Here is a 21,321-nt window from a genome sequence, read left to right as displayed (position 1 = left end):
TTGCCCCAGTGTAAGGAGTATTTCACAGCGCTCGAGAGTAGCTCTGCCCAGTCTCCGGAGCCATAAATATCACGGGATTATGTTTCACAGTTAACATCCTGTAATCCCGAGACCTAATTTTTTGTTGTTGATCTTGAGCTGGCTGGGGATGTTGTGTGTTTTGGATTAACCTGCTTTTGGCCATGGTTTGGAAGGTTTGCCTGACACTCTTAAGTGTCTTTTAAAACCTGCCAAAGGAAGAAAAAGTCTTTTACCTTTTAGGAAGAATGTGCCAACCAATGTTTGCCAAAGGCTCTTGTATCCTGGAAGAAATTCTATTAGTAAGTAGATTAGCCTAACTGAAATTCCTCCCCTGAGCTCCTCCCCATACCTATTTTTAAAGTATAATGTCACCAAAAAGGGAGATGGGAAAGATTTATTTTCTCTCCTCTTAGCTTTCTAATAGAATGCATCCTATTCATTTTCTCACTTTAGAATGACTTATACACATTTCTAAAAGGTCTTAGAGTCAAGGATCTCAAAGAACATTGGATACAAGAACAGATTCATGCTGATCCACTTGAGGCTGAGTGATAACAGCCTCTAAAATCCAGACCAGATTCCAGGCAAGCCTATGCCTTAGATATGTGAGGCTTCTATTTTCTCATCAGATGCTTTCCTAAAAGGATGTTTCCTTTTTTGTTTCTTATTTTTCTCTCTTTACTAGCTTCAATCCATAGCTACTCAATAGCTACGGCCAGATAGAATGAAAGCAATGGAAAAAAGACTGCCCTTGAGCTTGAGGTCAGAACTGGTAAGGGTGAATGAATTAATGTAAAAAAAAATTTTTTTTTTTAAGAAGACCAAACAGATGTAAATTTAAGGCAAATTAGAATCATAGCATCTTAGAACTGAGTGGGTGGTCAAAAGAAATCAAATTTTGTGGTTGCCAGCCTGTCAATTATTCAACTTTTTCTTTAAGTCTCCAGTTTGATGATGCCCCCTTGACAAAGACTATGAAGACTGGGTGAAATATGTAGGCTACATAAAAACTGGTGAAACTCAAGATAAAGATCTGTTAATGCTCAGTCAGTGCCAATGAATGTTATAAATATTCAGGGCAATGAGAACCCAGTGCTGACACCAGAGAAAAAGAGTGCATTATACAAGAGCTGCTCCCCCTGAAAGAACATTTTCTCTTGTAATTTTTATTAGATTTCAGCCAACAATACGGCTTTTTACATAAAAACAATTAGAAAGAGAAGATTCCTTTCTACTTTCTATTTTTTCCTTTGACTTAGCTATTTGTTCCATCTTTTCTCCATTCATTCAACAAAGATTTGCTGAGTGCTGTGTGCCAGGTAAAGTTCTAATTGCTTGGGACACAGCAATAAAGAAGATGGAAAGGTCCCTGTCTTTATATGCCATGAGAATTTCATGTCTTCATCTATAAAAAATTGTAGCCAATTAGTATCCATCAGACAAACTAAAATATTGAAAAGGAGGCATTCTCTGAAAAAGGGGGACCTGACAAAGGAACCACATTTCCTTGGAATTTGGTGTCCCTTCAGTTTTCTCTACATATAAGTAAAATAATTCCTGTATCCATTTTTAAAATACTGTTTACTTAGTTTTGGTTCTATCCAGATTTACGGCGACTTTGGCTAAGTCTCTGTACCCCCAAAGGGTTTTCTTGCTCTTAGCAATCATATATGGGTGATGCGATGATGGCACTGTCCCCAGATCTTTGCGGCCACACTCAGTACAACACAGCTGCCTGAAAGTTCAAGACTCTGGTTCCCACAAAAGAGCCACTGGCTCACAAACCAAGCACATTTCTTCCCTGTTTCCACTGTAACATTCTTTCCCAAGAGTATAAATCTCAGGCCAGTATTTAACATTCCTTTGAACTGAGCCATGGACTTTTACCTTACTTCTTGAAAGAGTGGAGAGCTAGGCTTCCATTATGCATATTTATAAACATGTCCTAGACAGAAGGCATGATTTTATAATTCTCCAGTCATGGGTTTTTGAAACTATTTTACAAAAGAATATTTTGAAACATCACACTGGATCAGGCTGATTGTCTGGTTCAGAATTCTATCTCAGAGTGGGAGTCCACATGGTGGTGGAATATCACTGTTGCTAAACATGGCTCAGCCTTAAAAAGGTGGTGACATATCCCAAATCCTCTTGAATTAAAAATTCCTTTCACTTTAAAAAATTAACTCTGAAATGAAATTAACTAACATGATTAGAGGATTATAAGTTTTAAAAAACTAATTCTACCCCAGGCTTCCCTATTTTGGAAAATGATATTACCACTTATCTATCTGGTTGCTCAGGCTCAAAGTTTAGGATATGTTCCTTTTTTTTTGCATCAAAAATTCTGAGACCTTATATAGTCCTTTTAAAATTTAATATTTATTTTGACAAATGCATAATATTTTGAATTTAAGTTTTGGAAAGTTATGGTTATATGACATTGCATAGATCACAAAGAATAATGTTGAAAACTAATCCTATTTCCCTAAAAAATAGTTTCTCAAAGTTACTGCGGTTTTTAAAGTCTGACCTTACTTGGACAGCAACAGTCTTTCCTCCTTCCTTCCTCCCTCCCTTCCTCCCTCCCTCCCTTCTTTCATGGTAGGAACAGATAACATAGGATCTACCCTCTTAAGTTTTTAAAGGTATAGTACAGTATCATTAACCATAAACAAAATGTCCTTCAGCAGATATCTAGAACTTATTCATCTCGCATAACTGACACTTTTATACCCACTGAACAGCACATCCCATTTCCCCTGCCCCCAGCCCCTCACAACCACCATTCTATTCCTGTTTGTATGAGTTTGACTATTTTATTTTATTTATTATTATTATTTTTTGTGGTATGCAGGCCTCTCACTGTTGTGGCCTCTCCGGTTGCGGAGCACAGGCTCCGGACGCGCAGGCTAAGAAGCCATGGCTCACGGGCCCAGCCGCTCTGCGCGGCATGTGGGATCTTCCCGGACACCCTGCATCGGCAGGCAGACTCTCAACCACTGCGCCACCAGGGAAGCCCGAGTCTGACTATTTTAAATACATTTTTCATATCAGCAAGTTTTAGGATCTCTTTATAAAAACGTATCCTGAGTCACTATCATTTAGGTACCATCACCTTATTTTGAGGATCTTTATTTTAAAAATAACTTTATAGAAACGAGCTCTTTGAAGGAAAATTCTCATGTAAATTGTAATACATAATTACATTCTTTGTGTTCAATCCAAAAGATCCTTTAATAGGTGCTGGAAATACCGATTTTTTCTGCTCAATCAGAGCTCAGCACCAAGCAAATAACCAACCTTTGTGTTTCTGTACCACTAGTATTTTGGTTTGATAACCATCCTATAGTGTTTGGTTTATTGAGGTTAGAAATGGTTTGGTAACTGAGAAGTCTTAGGTTAAAGAGTTAAAAGGCTTAGCAGTGAGCAGGTTTTTAAATCCAAGGAAATCTGATAAAAGAAGTCTGGAGTGAGGGGGGTTGGACCTCAATCCACCAGCAAAGATTCGACTTTTCTGCAGGAGTGCTTTGGTGAGGACTCTTGGAAGGCAGGGATGTACAGGGGTGCAGAGTTCACGTGCACAAGCCAAGTGCAGCACTCAGGAAGAGAAGTGAAACATAGATCTCCCTGATTGAGCTCTACTTCTCTGCATTCACCATGAGTGTTATTATTACCACAAGCACGTCTGCATAACAGACCAGGAGATCTAACCTGCTGTTCTGTCTCCTTTCCCATGTGCAGGACAATTTGAGAACAACAAGTATGGTTACTTTCCATTATCTCCCTATTTGCTCTTGTGACCACATTCACTGGATAACTTGAGCAGTTCTCAAAAATTTAATCTGGCTTTAAAGAACTTCAAACCACGTGAACTCCATTTTAATTTTTTCTACTTTATAGATGAAGAAAGTGGGGCCCAGAGAGGTTAAGCAACCTGTCCAAAGTTGCACAGCAAGTTGGAAGTTGATTCCAAGTTGGTGCTGTTTTTGTTGCATTGTGGTGTCTTTGTGTAGGTAGATACATTTCTTTAGTTATTATACATGAGCTGATTTCATTTGGAAGAATCAGAAAAAATTAATTCTTCAGTATATATTTCATAAAAATTTTCAGACCCATATCTGGGAACTATTCACAGTAGTACCCCTTATCTGTGGGGGATATGGTCCAATACCCCCAGTGGATGCCTGAAACCTTGAATAGTACCAAACCCTATGTATTATGTTTTTTCCTATACCTACATACCTATGATAAAGTTTAATTTATAAATTAGTCACAGTAAGAGATTAACAACAATAACTAATAATAAAATAGAACAATTATATGGTTTAATGAAAGTTATGTGAATGTGGTCTCTCAAAATATCTTATTGTACAAAGTTAATGTCTTTTCCATCTTAATTAAGTACTTATCACACACTGTGGCCATAATTTTTGCAGTTTAAGGTGTAACAGCAAAACTAGCATGGATTTCTTTTTCCTTCTTCACAATTTCACAGATAGAAAATTTGTTCTTTCTGTAGATCTTAGCAACCTCAGCATATGATTTTTTTTTTCCTTATTAAGTCAAGAACTTCCCCCTTTTCATTTAGAAGAAGCACTTTATGGCTTCTCTTTGGCATATCCGAGTTGCCAGCATCACTACTCTGGGGCTTTGAAGTCATTATTAGGTAAAATAAGGGTGACTTGAACACAAGCACTGAGATACTGCCACGGTCGATCTGATAACTGAACTGGCTACTAAATGACTAACTGATGGGACAAAGGGATGATTAATATCCTGGGTGGGTCGGAGTGAGAGGGCATGAGATTTCATCATGCTACCTCAGAACAGCATGCAATTTAAAAATTATGAATTGTTTATTTCTGGAATTTTCCATTTGATGTTTTCAGATGGTGGTTGACTGTAAAAAACTGCAGAAAAGAAAACCATGGTAAAGGTGGGACTACTGCGCAGGTACCAATTGCTTCCATTACCTGTGTATTTAAATTGCTGATATAAGAGAATATCTCTCCAGGAGCTGTCTAGGTTCAATTCCAGCTCTACCACTCTACCTCAGGCAAGTTTCTTAATTTCTTTGTACATCTGTAGTTGTATTTCCTGTCTATAAAGTGGGCATAATAATTGTATCTGTCTTATGGGGTTGCTGTGAATAACTGAACATAGATACAGTATTAGAACAGTGCCTAGCACATAGTAAGTGATATATGCCTGTTTATTTCTACAGTGCCTAGGTACAAGTGTAGATAAGACAAGCATACTTTAGAGCTTGTTCTCAGAAGTTCTCATCTTGAACAGTTTGGTAAAAAGTAGTAGCTTCCAAATTAAAGCATCATTTCATTCCGCAGTCTCTAGATGCAGTAATTCAAAGCTATCACTAGATGGCAATTGTGATCCATTGTGACTTCAGAAGCAGTAGGCTTTAACAGATGGTTCAAACCCTAGAATTTGTTTTCTGTGCCCTGCAGCATTGTGAACTCGGGCTGTCCCTTGCCCACAACGTGGGTCTTTAACAGAACTGTTACGGTCAGCAAAGTCTGCCTTCTGTGGCCACTCTTGGGACTCACCCAAAGGCACACAGTCTTCCTGATGGCAGCTTCACAGAAGCCTGGGTTTATTTGCCTCCACCCTACTGTGAATTTACTGTCTGCCAGGTGGCAAAAGGACGGTGTCAGGATATCCTGTGTTAAGAAGATTAATCACTGGTTCTCAAAGTCTGGTGCACCATCACCCCCAGCAGCCTCAGCATCACCTGGGAAATCATAAAAAATACAAATTCTTGTGCCCCACCTCAGACCCTCTGACCAGGAATCAGTTTTCACAAGCCCACCTGATGGTTCTGATCCCTGCTGAAGTTTGAGAACCACTGAGATGAACCAATGTTTAGCATCATATAAATGTTAGCACTGAGTGGGTCTTCAGAGAATATTTTGCCCAACTCATTCATTTTGCTAAGAAGGAGAGTGAGTCTAGGCAGTTAAATGACTCACTGAAGACCATAAGGTTAGTCTTGTGGCAGAGCCAGGGCCCAGGGCTGCCCAGTTGTATCCCCAAGCTCTCCCACTATATCCTTCACCCCTTTTCCCCTTCAAAACTGAGGCCACTAGATACACATTCTAGCCTGATAACTACTTATGAAGAAAAAAAATCACTTATTTTTTTATATAGGAGTTAGTTCATTCATTTCAATAGGTGTTTCTATAGAGATACAAAAATATGTGTGTGATGCATGGAGTGTGATGCACCTTCAGTTCCATGTGTACATGCGTGCATGTGTGTGCGTGCATGTGTGTGTTAGATGGGAGGGGGGATATCAAGTAAAAAAAAGTCATGTCTCAATTGCTAGAAGAGGCATATTGCAGGGCACCCTGGGAAATGGGTGAATGCAGCTAAGTCAGGAGCAGGGATGAGGGAAGACAAGTTAGAGGAGGGAATTTCATAGCTGAACCCTGGCTGATGGGTTCACCAGGGGAAGTAGGGAAAGAACATTTGGAAAGGGGTCAGCATGTGCCATGAAACAGTGAGAGGAATCTCAAGAGTTTGGTTTGACTGAGGGGAAGGGTGTGTTTGGAGGAGTCATCGTGTTTTAAAATAATATCACTACCAGGACTACTATCTGACACTTAGTGAGTGTTAACTATGTGCCAAGCACTGAACTAAGCACTTTACAACTGTTACTGATTTAATCCTTAAACAGCTTTGTGAGAATCTACTCTTCTTCCTATTTTATAGATGACAGTACAAGTACATGCATTGTCCTATTTTCCTTAAAATCAAGTGTTACTATTTCAGTTTCTTAGACAAACTTAGAAAAAGAGTCTTAATATGTACCTGTTCCAGGACAATCTCCATAACATGTAGTATGTATTTTGGGGGGGGATGAGGAATATGTTTTTTAATACATATAATTTTATTATAAGCATATTTTTCATAAATGCATAAAATCAGGAGGATTTTGACACCCTTTCTTTTTTAACTCAAGTAATGAATGTCCCATTATTCTTTGGTCTATCAGCAACTGTGGAAGTAGCCAGGATAACAGATGATTTGTGTATGAAAAGTGGCAAAGAAAGCTCCTTTCAATTATTTGACTCACTGAAGAGAGGAAGCTGAGTAATGAGTGAGTGATCTAGTCTGAAATCATTGGCTTTGTTATGCTTTTGGTTTTTACTTTATAGGCATTCACTGTGAATGTGTTTTTCATATATTATATGAATTAGCCAATATTAGTATATTTTCTTCCTTGCCCAGGAGTACCCACAACCAAACTATCAAGTTCTGGTAGGATTTGAAATACCTACTCCTTCCTATGAAAACTTACAGAAATTCCTGGATACTTTGGGATATTTTTCAGTGGTTTCATTTTTTCCTAAGAAAATAATTTATGCTTCTTAGTTTTCTCATCTGTAAAATACTGGTATTGGATGAGATAGTCTAGAAGGTCCCTTTCAGCTTTAATGGTCTGTGGGTTTATGATTTAATGATCAAATGACACAAGGAACTCATTTCTGAGTTTTCTTTGTAGTAAAATTTTAGTGTTGTTGTCATAAAAGAAGTTAGCAGACTAAATACTTCTCCATGAATATTTGAAAGAGATGCCTAAAACAGCTCTATATTTCACTTTTTAGCATCACTAAGGCCCTATCCTGCTCAAAGATATGATTATATAATATATTCTCACATGACATTTTATACATCTCAAGGTCTAAGGCCAGTTTTAAGTAGATACCATTAGAAATGATTTATGGTCAGTTTGTTTTACGGTGAAGAGGTACACTTTACATGATGCTCTGCTTTTCTGATTGCTGCAATAACAACTTTGAGCTTTAAGAGCTCATATTACAACCTTGATCTTTATACTCATGTTCACAGCTGAGGGTAAATTGCTTTCTCAAGAAAATCTAGAAAACCCAATCTACCTTTCACCCTCACTGTCTAGAGAAACTGAGTAGTCCACAGGTTGCTTTATCTTGAATCAATGGAAGGGCAATAATGACTGGAAAGAAGAACCTATAAAATATATTATTATTTAAAAATTTTGTGATTGAGAACAAAATTTGCATTTTACGCTCCCCCTAAGATAATTTTTGCCTTTCTCATTTGCAATCAATTTTGGAATTGATTACAATAAATTTTCTATTCACTTATTATAAAAGCAATACCTGCTTATTCTGGAATTATTACAAAAAAGTATAAATAAGTACAGAAGTGTCTAAAATTCTGCTACCTAGAGTTGGCTATTGTTAATATTTTTTAAAATTTCATTCCAGGTAAGCATGAACATTAAGAAACTGGCAATAAGTTATATATTTTGAAATCTTTAAAAATATTAATATGTGATTAGCTTACATACACAATTTTTAATGTCAGCCTTCAAAGGTAACATTATTTTTATTGTATAAAAAGTTATATAACTCTTCAGTTTTCACTGTTTTGTGATTTTCAGTGCCATTTTGATTATTTGGCATCATTTCTTCTTTTTCCAGAAAATATTTAAGGTTATTTCAGCCTACTTTCCTCCAAGTGGGTATTATGCATAGAGAAAAACAAAGCTCTGAAACTCATATTATATAGTTTTGTTTTACATTAGACCTTTGCTTTACAAATAATAGGTAAGTTTTAACACACTGGAGAACATTGCTATAAAGATTTCTATCGTAACATAAAGAAACTTTAGAAAGTGAAGAGTAATTCCTCCTTCATATAATCTTGTTTATAAGCATGTATTTTTCAAAAACATGTTCACAAGTCTGCCAACTTGTGTCCTCTTTGAGGGCAGAGTCCTGCTCTTATTGCCCAATATTCCCTCATATTCTAATACTGTCTCCATAGCTCACATTGTGACTTCAAACAGCACTGACCTAAGAGGCAGTAATGGTTAAGAATTTTTAACCATTAAAAGTTGGTTCTGCTCTCTGTTGCTAATTTTCAAATCCCTAAATGAGATAATCTTGGTCTAACTCTTAGTATAGTGCCTGAGACTGCATAATAAATGCCAAATAGATTTTACTTTTCAGTATTGTGGGCTATTTTTTTTAACATCTTTATTGGAGTATAATTGCTTTACAATTGTGTGTTAGTTTCTGCTTTATAACAAAGTGAATCAGCTATATGTATACATATATCCCCATATCTCCTCCCTCTTGCGTCTCCCTCCCACCCTCCCTATGCCACCCCTCTAGGTGGTCACAAAGCACCGAGCTGATCTCCCTGTGCTATGCGGCTGCTTTCCACTAGCTATCTATTTACATTTGGTAGTGTACATATGTCCATGCCACTTTTTCACTTCGTCCCAGCTTACCCTTCCCCCTCCCTGTGTCCTCAAGTCCATTCTCTACGTCTGCGTCTTTATTCTTGTCCTGCCCCTAGGTTCTTCATAACTTTTTTTTTTTTAGATTCCATATATATGTGTTAGCATATGGTATTTGTTTTTCTCTTTCTGACTTATTTCACTCTGTATGACAGACTCTAGGTCCATCCACCTCACTACAAATAACTCAATTTTGTTTCTTTTTATGGCTGAGTAATATCCCATTGTATATATGTGCCACATCTTCTTTATCCATTCATCTGTTGATGGACACTTAGGGTGCTTCCATGTCCTGGCTGTTGTAAATAGAGCTGCAATGAACATTGTGTTACATGACTCTTTTTGAAGTATGGTTTTCTCAGGGTGTATGCCCAGTAGTGGGATTGCTGGGTTGTATGGTAGTTCTAGTTTTAGTTTTTTTAAGGAACCTCCACACTGTTCTCCATAGTGGCTGTATCAATTTACATTCCCACCAACAGTGCATGAGGGTTCCATTTTCTCCACACCCTCTCCAGCATTTATTGTTTGTAGGTTTTTTGATGATGGCCATTCTGACTGGTGTGAGGTGATACCTCATTGTAGTTTTGCTACAGTTGCTTCATTTGCAATATTTTCTCCCATTCTGAGGGTTGTATTTTCATCTTGTTTATGGTTTCCTTTGCTGTGCAAAAGCTTTGAAGTTTCATTAGGTCACATTTGTTTATTTTTGTTTTTATTTCCATTTCTCTAGGAGGTGGGTCAAAAAGGATCTTGCTGTGATTTATGTCATAGAGTGTTCTTCCTATGTTTTCCTCTAAGAGTTTTATAGTGTCTGGCCTTACATTTAGGTCTTTGATCCATTTGGAGTTTATTTTTGTGTATGGTGTTAGGGAGTGTTCTAATTTCATTCTTTTACATATAGCTGTCCAGTTTTCCCAGCACCACTTATTGAAGAGGCTGTCTTTTCTCCATTGTATATTCTTGCCTCCTTTATCAAAGATAAGGTGACCACATGTGCATGGGTTTATCTATGGGCTTTCTATCCTGTTCCATTGATCTGTATTTCTGTTTTTATGCCAGTACCATACTGTCTTGATGACTGTAGCTTTGTAGTATAGTCTGAAGTCAGGGAGCCTGATTATTGTCTTTTGCTATATATATTTTTTTCTCCTAAATATGAACCCATTTTTCCTGAGGACTTTCACTTAGATTTTTCAAAGCAGAAATAAGCTACTTATTTAGGGATTATATATAAAATATCTTAAAGAGTTGGTAGGGGGAATAAAATATACTCTATTTTATAATAAATTTATATATAGTTATTATTTTACATTGCCTATATCACCTAATAGTCCAATGTCTCATTCACTCATAATGTTTAATGGGAACACATTTTAAAATAAGGTGTGCTACAGAGTCATAAATATAATTTATAGTTCTTTCCAAGGTATTTTTTTTTTTTTTTTTTTGTGGTACACGGGCCTCTCACTGCTGTGGCCTCTCCTGTTGCGGAGCACAGGCTCCAGACATGCAGGCTCAGAGGCCATGGCTCACGGGCCCAGCTGCTCCGCGGCATGTGGGATCCTCCCGGACCAGGGCACGAACCCACGTCCCCCGCATCGGCAGGTAGACTCTCAACCACTGCGCCACCAGGGAAGCCCCCCAAGGTACGTTTACTCTAAGCTTTTCAATCATTCTACAAGTATAAAATGAGACCTTTTAATGAATGAGGAATTTGAGGCATCAACTAACAAAGTCTGACTTTTCTCCTGCCTATAAAAGATGGGTAAGAATGACTGAATTATTGTTGCGAATCTACATTGCTCTATGTTCGACAGAGTCTTTGGAAATTGGTCTCAGCTACATCAAGACAGGTGTATAAAGAAGTCCAGGACTGTGAAATCCATACTGTGGACTCTGAACAATGGAACCCTCTAGTCCAGTTCTGACCAACAGAAACAATGGCCATGTATGTGACTTTACATTTTCTGGTAGTCACATTAAAAAGTTAAAGAAACAGGTGTAATTAATTTTAATAACATAGTTTATTTAACTCAAGATATCAAAAATATTATCATTTTGATGTGGAATCAATATAAAAATATTAATGAGATAGCTTACATTATTTTTTTGGTTCAGGGTCTTAGAAATTCTGTGTGTAAATTTACAATCAAGTACATGTCAATTGCGACTAGCCACATTTCAAGTGCTATATCTCCCCATGTGGCTCATGGCTACCATATTGGACAGCCCAGCTTTGGAGGTACCATAGCATGGCAGTGTGGCATAGAGAAAAGGTGACGAAGACCAGCTTGGAATCCTCATATATGTCTGTTCCTTGCTCTGACATTTGATATTGAGATGACTGTGAACAATTGATTTAGTGTCTCTGGGTCTTAGGAGGCTGTGAGGAAGGTTAAATAATATATCATATTTGAAAGTGCTGTGTAAGATCATAAAGCACCATGCATGTGTAAGGCATTATAACCCCCTTTTATTGTAGATTTACTCTCATGACTTGCACAAGGCCACATTCCCAGTTGGTAGGAGAATCAAGGATAGAATCTGGGGCTTCTGACTTCTAGCCATCTGCTTCAACTATTGGCTGTTCCTAACTTGCTGGCTTAAAAATAAAACCCAAATGTTTTTGTTTTTAAAAAATGAGGAAGGAAGAGAGTGGCAGCAAGAAGTAAATTCCATATTAAATGGTTAGGGTCTTCTTGGCCACTGTCATAATGTTCTGCAGTAAAATTATACATACAGGATATTTATATACTTATATATCAGCATTACAACCATCAAGGATCGGACTTTATTGCTGTCATATAATACAAAACCCTACGTTCTTCAATGTTTCGAACAACTTCTAAATTGAAGTGTGGTTTCCCCACTCTACTTATCTCCAAAATATAGTACAACCACAAGAAAGCCCTTCCACACTGGGCTTGATTAATAAAACAGATATGGATCAATTCAGCAGGTTTTCCATGGATATTTTTGGTTACAGATGTAGCTCATTAATCCACATGTGTGAGACACCATCTCTCTAGTGTGAATCCAAGAGACACATTAATCTCTGAACAGAAAGTGGAAATAATTCAGTTCAATTCAGAATATTATTTAGTGCTTACTGTGTGTAAGACACATCAGGTATTTTAAGGAGCAAATGGAGCTTGTTTCTCTGATAAATGTCACTTAGAAATATGTTATTCAACTTGAGGAAAATATGGAATCTACCAAACTGTCTATGATATATGATTCAGGAATCTATATTTTCAGAAGGTATAAAGATGATCAGAAAGGAAATTCCAGATTATCCAAAAAATAATTTAAAAACTTACATTCTTTACTTTTGGAGGGCATACAGAGGATTACTTATTATGATCTATTTCCCTAAATGTAAGTCTGTCATAGTTTTCATATTTAAATTTTGGGGTTATTTTCTACATTTGTTTCAAATGAATTTCTTCCTAGAACTTAAAAACCACATGAAATATTTAGTTTTATACTATGTGAAATTAAGCATATGCCAAGTTCATTTTCACTGAGAAGACATGCATTCAAGTTCTTTGTTCCCTTTCAGTCAAAATTCCTCCTTAAAAATGACTTTCATCTGGTTATTTTTTACTAGAAAACTATCAGAATATAAGCTCCAGTTCTGTCTGAATTGACTATGTTAAATAAATATAATTTTTATTTTCACTTGCTGAATCATTGCTGTTGACCATTGAATGAAATCGTTTATTGAACAACCTTTACATTTCCTTGCTTTTGCACCCTAGTTTAAAAACAAAGTTTAATTTTTTAAAAGTTCAATAAAATGTATTTTTGATATTTCCATCATAACTTTAAAAGCAATTCCTTTCTTCTGCCCTATAATAACCACCTTCTGCATTTTTATGATTTACTTTAACATTATTATTGTAATTTTTTACTGGGTGAGCCCATCAGTGCCCTTGGCAGCAAGATTTTGTTACAAGAAATCCAGAAGCAGCTGAGCTTTAGTTGGCTGCAACAGTTATACAGTTTCTCTGGATTGAGTTCAGAACCTTACCCTGACATTATGAATGTAACACACGTCAGGCGTCCTCCTTCAGCTTCTCCAAAATATGTGATTGGCTTGAGTTCTATAACCTGTTGCTTAAATGAGCATATATTTTTTAATTCAGTGGTTTTGCATTATAAATATTTCATTTGGCTAACATCTGGCCTTGATAGAGTTAGTGGTGCCCGTAGTAAAATGTGATACATTAGGAAAATGAATAATGTATTTGCATTTCTCCAGGAACTCTGAATGGATTCATTCTAGACAGGATGTGGTCATGTGCATTAACTATAGAGCTAGATACTGTGTTTTTCTTTTTGTTCAAGTGCACCTCCAGCAAGAACACAAAAATCTGAGGAATCTTAACTATTCATTCTTTCAATTACTAAATAAAATTAAGTAGACTATAAAAAGCCATTGTACTATTAAATATTAGGAAACATTGAGTTGTGTGTCCAGAAGTCACACTTAAGACCAGGCAAGGGTAATATGCATAAGATGGCTGTGGATAATATGAGATAATGTCTACTCGTCAGAAATGTATGATATTTTTTTCTGTCGAAGTTCAAAAGTTAATGATGTACTTTACATTTTAATTGCTTCTACTGAGAGATCTGTTAAGGAATAAAAGAAATTCTGGCATGCTGTTATTATTTTTCACTGTTGATATATTCAATATTGTATATAAATGAAACCATATACATTATATCATGCTCTGTTTCATACATCCTAGATTGTCTTTAGGAAAATTTAGTACATGGCACTTCAGTCATCTGAAAGGAATCATTTCTTTTTTAACATCTTTATTGGAGTATAATTGCTTTACAATTGTGTGTTAGTTTCTGATTTATAACAAAGTGAATCAGCTATACGTATACATATATCCCCATATCTCCTCCCTCTTGGTGTCTCCCTCCCACCCTCCCTATCCCACTGCTCTAGGTGGTCACAAAGCACCGAGCTGATCTCCCTGCACTGTGTGGCTGCTTCCTGCTAGCTATCTATTTTACATTTGGTAGTATAGGAATCATTTCTTCATTACAACTCATAAAACTGTAAAGTATCAGCCAGAAAAAAAATTGGGCCAATTAAGAGAAATTTGATAATGGTAGAAAAGCACATACAGACATGACTGAGAGATGATAAGATTATTTTAATTTTCCCATTTGCACTGGAATTATTTATTTTACAAATCTCCAGATCTTTTATTACTTAAAACCCTCTGCTGAATCATGAAAAGAAGCTTAAGTTAGCAATTTTCCTTTGCAAAATCTAGCTTCTAGCATCTGGTGAACACTTGGATATCTAGTCAGGTCCTATGGCAATGATTATTTTAAGACTCTATTCAACATGCCTGGGCTTAAAAATCAGCTCGAATCACACTCTGCACATGTATTTTACTCTCAGGGATTTAAAAACCTGGCATTAGTAGCGATGGTCTCAAGGCTTTTGCAGTGGAGATGAAGGTGGGAGATAGGACCTGCAGGCAGGCCGGGTACCCCAGGGTCTGCCAACAGCCCCTGTCTCCTGAACAGCGACAGTGAGTTCCGCCACCGCAGCTGCCGCGCCTGTGGACCACCGGCCCCCAGGCCACCGCGCCCTCCATGGCTTCTCACACTTACATATAGACTCGGCCCGCCTGCGGAATCGAGGACTACCGTCCTTGCTTGTGCCTTCCTGTGGCACGTCGGGCTGGTTTCTGTCTCTTCACCCGACGCTACTCCACTTCCGGAACAGCTTCTGAAGTAGAAAAAAAAGAGGATACTTTTACTCAATTGGAAAGACAACAAGAAGCTGGATTATGATCAAAGTGTATTGTTTTGGGATCATAGGAGAAATTACATTCCAGCAATGTATAAAGACACACTTCAATAAAAGATGCTGTTATTGACCGAAATGTAAGTGCACATTTAGTTGATATTAGAGGTCTTTGTATGCTGATTAAGAGAGAGAATAATTTTTTGTATTTCTGTGTATGCAAATATGCACTTATTTATTTTTACACATATACCATATATAGCTTTTGTCCAAATAAACCTTTTTTTTAGTATACAGTTATTGCTTTTCATGGTTATATTATGTGCTAGGTTCCCATTAATTTAATTTCCATTAATGCAGGTTACAGATAATTTAGAAAGGATGTGGGCAGTTGCTACAGAGGAAGGAAATTTATAAGGAAGTAATACCTCAGGGAGAAAAGTTAGGTTTATTTAAGAGGAGTGATCTCTGCCATCAACACATTTCCATCCAATTTGCATACAGTAGTATTCGAGTTAGAAATTATTCTCTATTATGTATCAAATCAGGTCTGGTAGGGCTTTAATTCAGCAATACTTTCAGGTTTTCGTCTGAGCTTTTGATGTAATTTAGTTGAGTATGCTTTATAAACCATGTGTAATTTAGACTTTTTACGAGTCATATGGGACTTCTCCCCATTTAAAGTGAATTTCAGAAATTTAACTCTGTGTTTTGCATAGTAGATAGTCTCTATTTTGTTTTGGTATATTTCACAGAGACTTGTTTAGGAAATATTATTTATATTTGTTGTTCAAAAAAGATTTAAATAGGGAAGCTTTAGACACTTAGATAAATAAAAAGATTTGAAAGCCAGGATTGGTCGATTAGGAAATAAGTGCAGAATTGGGTATCTAATTTAGAATTTCTGCAATGTGATATAAGTGATGTATTCTAGAACAGTACTATTCAGTAAAACTTTCTGTGATAAAGGAAATGTTCTCGTTTTGCACTGTTCAATATGGTAGCCACTAGCCACAAATGGCTATTTAAGCACTTCAAATGTGGCTAGTACATTTGAGCAATTGAATTTTTAGTTTTACTTAATTTTAATTAATTTGGATTTAAATATCCACTTGTGGGTAATGGCTACTATATTGGAGAGTATAGTTCTGGACTTTACCTGTATTCTGTGTTCAACACAAAATGAAGAACTACTTGAATGGTTCTAGCTGCTGAATGTCTATAAAACACGAGTGTACACAAAACACAAGGCTCAACCTCTGACGTGTACTCGTGCCTGACGGGTGGACCCAGCAGCATTCTGAACTTTGGCTCAACTTGTGGATATTCAGACATAAATAAAGTTTGGGCTAACCATAGGTGATTTGAGAACCTTTTGTCTCTGGAAAGCCATGGAATCTCAAATGATCTCTCATAATAAAGTTCAGATGGTAAATGGACTCAAGGGCTTGACTTTTCCAGTCCATTGCTTGTGTGGTATGAATAGCAAGTAGTGGAAACAGATATGGAGGAGATGCTCCACACACATAGCTGCCTCCATGAAAAAGAAACTCTCCAGATTCAGACTAGATCACAGGAACAGGCTGGTAAATACTTTAGTGCCTCTACCCAAATCATTCTTCACTAAATATTCATTGAGCACTACTATGTGCAAGGCACAATGCTTAGTGCTGCAGGTAAAATGTTGAAAAAAAACAAAAAAGATATGACCCCCGCCCTCATGGTGATTAACTGCATTAGACAATAAGATTTTTTCCAATATTTTCTTCCTCCAATTTTTTTTTTCTGGATATGGTGAAAATAAAATAGGAGAAAGATACACATGATAAATAGAAACACTGAAGATCACGATTATGTGTGTGTCATACATCTTATTCAATTTAGTTCTTTCTGCACAGCTTTCACAGTTCCATAATCAGAAGACAAAACCAGTTTTTGAAATGCACTATTGGAAACAGAGAAAATAACTGAAAAGATCTCAACTTAAATTTTTAGAGCATGAGATGAGCATCATCATTTAGCATTTATTGAGTTTTTACGATATATGTTTACAAGGAGTTCTTTCCTCTCTATTAGCCAGAAGAATGTCCTTTAAAATAATTACTAATTAAATACTGTTATAGGAGGACACCTTTTTGCTTTGTCATTCAGAACACTGTAAGAAAGAGTGCTACAATCACATTTATGAAATGAATCCAATTTTTCAATATTTGAGCACCATCACAACACCTGATGGGAACTACTAGCTACACAGACCAAATGTAGCTCATTGCATTTCAGTTCATTTTGGAAGAATGAACCAGAAATGTGGCAAAGTATGAAGCAAGAACTATTTAGTCACACTTCTTTTTTTTCCCCTCCACACAGCAACTATATAATTAAATGTATGGCTAACCTGAATTTTTAGATGAGTTTTCCAATGTATCACTGATGGAAATTTAAAGAGGAAAAGGATTAAGAATTATATTAAATGAATGCAGCCAGAATACATAGTACTTAAAGCATCTAAAGACCGTAAAGTCATTTCTCCCAATACAGTAACTGATAATGTCCTTGATTTTGTAGACACACACTTTGAAAATAATTTTAAAAAATGAATTACAAAGCAATGGAAGAAATCACAAAGAAGAAGAAAGAGATTAATGTAAGTACTTAAAAACCAGTTGCTTACTAAAAACATTATAAACAACTTAAAAGGTGAAGTGGAATTTGTTTTATTCTTTGAAATGTTTTGTACCCTATGGAAGTTTGAAAACATGGTCACAAATTCTTTGGCCCTCCTCTGTGTTCCCTCCCATTGAATCTGGAAGGGCTCGTGACTGCTTTGACCCATAGAGCACAGCGGAGGTGACACTGTGTAACTTCTGAGTCTGGGTCATAAAAGGCCAGGAAGTTGCTGCCTTTTTTCTGGAATATTGTCTTTTGTAATTCTGAGCCTCCAATTAAGAAGTCTGAGTACCCTGAGGCCACCGTGCAGAAGCAGCCACATTTAGGTGCTCCAGCAGGCAATTCCAGCCGAGCTCAGCCTTCCTTCTATCCCAGCCATGGCACTAAGCATACAAGTAAAGCCATTTGAGGCCCTTCAGGTCAGCCAATCTACCAGGTGAATAAGCCATGAGAGAGAAAAAGCTCCCAGCTGAGACCCATAAAATTGTGAGATACAATAAAATGTTGGTTGTTTTAAAGCCACTACATTTTGATGTGGCTTGTTATGCAGCAACAGAAAACTGGAGCATACCTGCTTGTACGTGTGATATTTTTACAATAAAAATTTTTAAATTGAATGTAAAAGTCACTCTGGGAATTTGTCTGCAAAAATTGACAAAGACAGTCTTAATACCCTTCCTAGAGAAAGAGCTCTTACAGATCACCAAGAAAAAATTACTAACACCATATTAAAGAATGAGCACTTATATGAACATAAAATTCACAAAAGAAAAAAGGCTAAAAACCATGTAAAAAATGTTCAACCTCATTAGTAAGTAAAGGAAATGTGAATTAAACAATTGAATTAAAATTTTGGTTATCAAATTGTCAAAGATAAAGAAAAATAATATTAAATGTTGGTTTGGGTAAAGTGGGAGTATACATTGCACAAACTTTCTGGAAAATAAATTAATATTACATGTCCAGAGTTTAATACAATAAAGTTGGTCATTCACTTAGGACCTGTTTTCACCCAGGGACAAGAAAAAAACAGAAACTTCTATCTCACCCTTTAAACTGGGACATTCCAACCTATACAATTAGCTGCAACATGTCTCAGCTCAAAACAGGCCTTAGCTTCTGCTAAGTTTGAAATATGGAAAACATATAATGCAGCTCTTCTCTTTTAGTGCAAGCTTTTGGCAAGACTCTTGCAGAAGATTTCTAATTGAGAGGCAGAAACATCTGCTGTGAGGAAGGCAGCTATTGAAGGAATTCCCGGAACAGGAGACTGAGTTTGCAGAGCTCAGTGCCATCAGTTTCCTCTTCTACTGATATCTTCTTCCTTCAGAGTAAACTCAGAGATAAGGAAGGCAGGGTCTTCCTCCTTCAATAAACTCGGGTTCAGATCTTGGCTCTGCTTCATCCGGTGAAAGTCCTTCAGGATACCCATCATGTCTGCAAAGCTGCTGGCCTGGGACAGAGAGACACAGTAGCTTTGTGTTCTGGTTTGCAAATATCAGGGCTGGCAGAACAAATCAGGAGGACTGATGGAAGCTCAGGGAGTCTACCTGGGTCTCCTCGGCGATGTCACTAACGGCGAAGGAAGTTGTAGAGTGGAATGAAGATCCAAAACAAGGTAAGCGGGGAGAGACCTTTGAACTTTCTGGAGGTAAGAAATCTGTTGTTAATGAAGCCGAAACTGCATCAGACGCCACGATTTTAGCCATCTGGCTGCACAGGTGGCGCAGCTCATCCTGCAGCTCCGTAGGCGGCTTAGGGCCGGCAGGGCTTCTTCGAGGCCAGGAGCCTCTTCTCCATCTCCTGCAGGTTGGGCCCTGAGGCATTGCGCTGCATGACAATCAGAGGGCTGGGCTTCCAGGGGCTCCTCAGGGGCCATGTATGCTCCTGACCGGGGCAGAAGGCTCTGCTTCATCTATAGCATCCAGGCGATGTGAGCCAGGGTAGGGACTCGGGGCACAGCCCTCAGACCCAGGTCAGAGATGTTGGGCAGCACCACCAAGGATTCCGGGGGACATGGCTTCAGACACAGGTTGGTACCCATCCTTCTCACTACACTTCGAACAGACCCCTGCGGCTTGTTTTGCCAGACTGAGACGGTCACATTGGCTTCCATTCCCCACGTTTCAACTGGCTCCTGCACTTGAAGGACAAGGCAGCCACAGGGCAGCTCTGGGGGCTCGGGTAGGCTGGAGGCTGACTCTTTCACCTCAGGCCGTCTAAAGGAACACCAGGCTTCTCCTCCTCAGAGCCCCGCTCTGGCCTCACTCCCCTCACGGCCCCTCCTACCACAGCGGCGCCTAGACTCAACCGCCCTCACTTCCTCTCCACATTTCCTTATTAACAACTCTTCCATGGTTCCAGTTGCATTAAAAATGTACCTACTGTTGCTCCACTCTCCTCACGGCAGATGCAGTAAACTTTGAAAGACTAAGTCAGATCATGCCATTTACCCACTTAACAGCCCCGCTCTCACATCCAATAGCGCCCCATAGCACTTAGATCGGACCTAAATTTCTTTCCCAGCTTCCAGGCCCCGTATGATTCTTACTTTGCCTACCTCCCGATTTAGCCCCCTCTCCCCCTTGCCCTTTATTCTCCAGCCACACTGGCCTTCTCCTTATGGGAAACATCGTGCTCGTCCCCGCTTTCAGGCCTCTGCTCTTCCCGTGCCTGGAATGCTCTTCACTATTTAAATCTCAACTTACATGTCACTTCCTCAGAGAGGTTTTTCTTGACCGTCTGATCTAAAGTGAGCCACTCATTTTCATGTATCTCTAATCTAATTCTCTTTCATCGCACAGTAGCCCTTATACGTCCCCTACTTAATCATACATTTTATTCATTCGTACATTCATTCAACACCAACCCTTCCTATCTCCCCACTCCTCCTCCAGAGCAGGGAACTTGTTTGTTTTGTTCACTGTAAGATCCCTTGCAATTGGAACAAGGATGGGCACGTGGTAGTTGATCCATAAATATTTGCTGGATGCCTTGCAAATACTTTTGTACTTTTGAAACAAAACCAGACATTGTAAGTTTTGTGGACATTTTTCAAAGCTTTGATGGTTCTGATTAAAGTACATTGCTTCAATTTCAAAAAAAGAAAATCCCACAAACAAAATCACAACAATGTAAAATTATTTCAGTAGTGTGATGAGAGCTCCCCTGTCAAATCAGATGCTTTCAAAACTAGACCACCAGTCAACAGGCTCTTTGCTTTGAATTGAAGAATGTGCACCTCCCACCAATATTTTTCGTGTTGCTGAACATGTGATTTATTTACTGGGTAAGGAGCAAACCTTAGTGAAAGACTCCCCTTTCAGCTCTGAAAGTGCTGAAAACAGGGTTTCATCTTTTGAGGCTGGTTTAAAACAAACCTCTGGAATGGGGAGATGTCTTAATTGCCCCACTGAGTAGATGAGAGTTAAAGGTGTTCCTCTTGGTGTCATTCACTCTGGAACTGCAGGAACCTTAGTGGCTGGGTCTCAGTGGCCAACTATGACCACGAGATTCTGCAGTAATGAGACCTGTTTCTATA

At 38.0% G+C, this 21,321-nt stretch overlaps 1 protein-coding gene and 1 pseudogene across 2 annotated transcripts in view; both read right to left on the bottom strand.

The window, feature by feature from the left end:
* The window catches only part of COL8A1 (collagen type VIII alpha 1 chain), a 53,527-nt gene extending 38,506 nt beyond the window's left edge, over positions 1 to 15,021 (bottom strand). Inside the window, exon 1 of the mRNA XM_082840427.1 lies at positions 14,978 to 15,021. The gene's annotated coding sequence lies outside the window, so the exon portion shown is untranslated. The remainder of the gene's footprint in view (positions 1 to 14,977) is intronic.
* A 4,053-nt stretch (positions 15,022 to 19,074) lies between these two features.
* LOC309961861 (mitochondrial fission regulator 1-like) lies at positions 19,075 to 19,896 on the bottom strand (annotated as a pseudogene). Its single transcript has one exon. The product of its transcript is annotated as a mitochondrial fission regulator 1-like (transcript).
* Positions 19,897 to 21,321: the final 1,425 nt, after the last annotated feature.

Source organism: Leucopleurus acutus (assembly GCF_964270905.1).
Source record: "Leucopleurus acutus genome assembly, chromosome: 5".
NCBI lineage: Eukaryota > Metazoa > Chordata > Mammalia > Artiodactyla > Delphinidae > Leucopleurus > Leucopleurus acutus.
The sequence above is the reverse complement of the archived record's forward strand: the minus strand, read 5'-3'. Positions and strand labels throughout refer to the sequence as shown.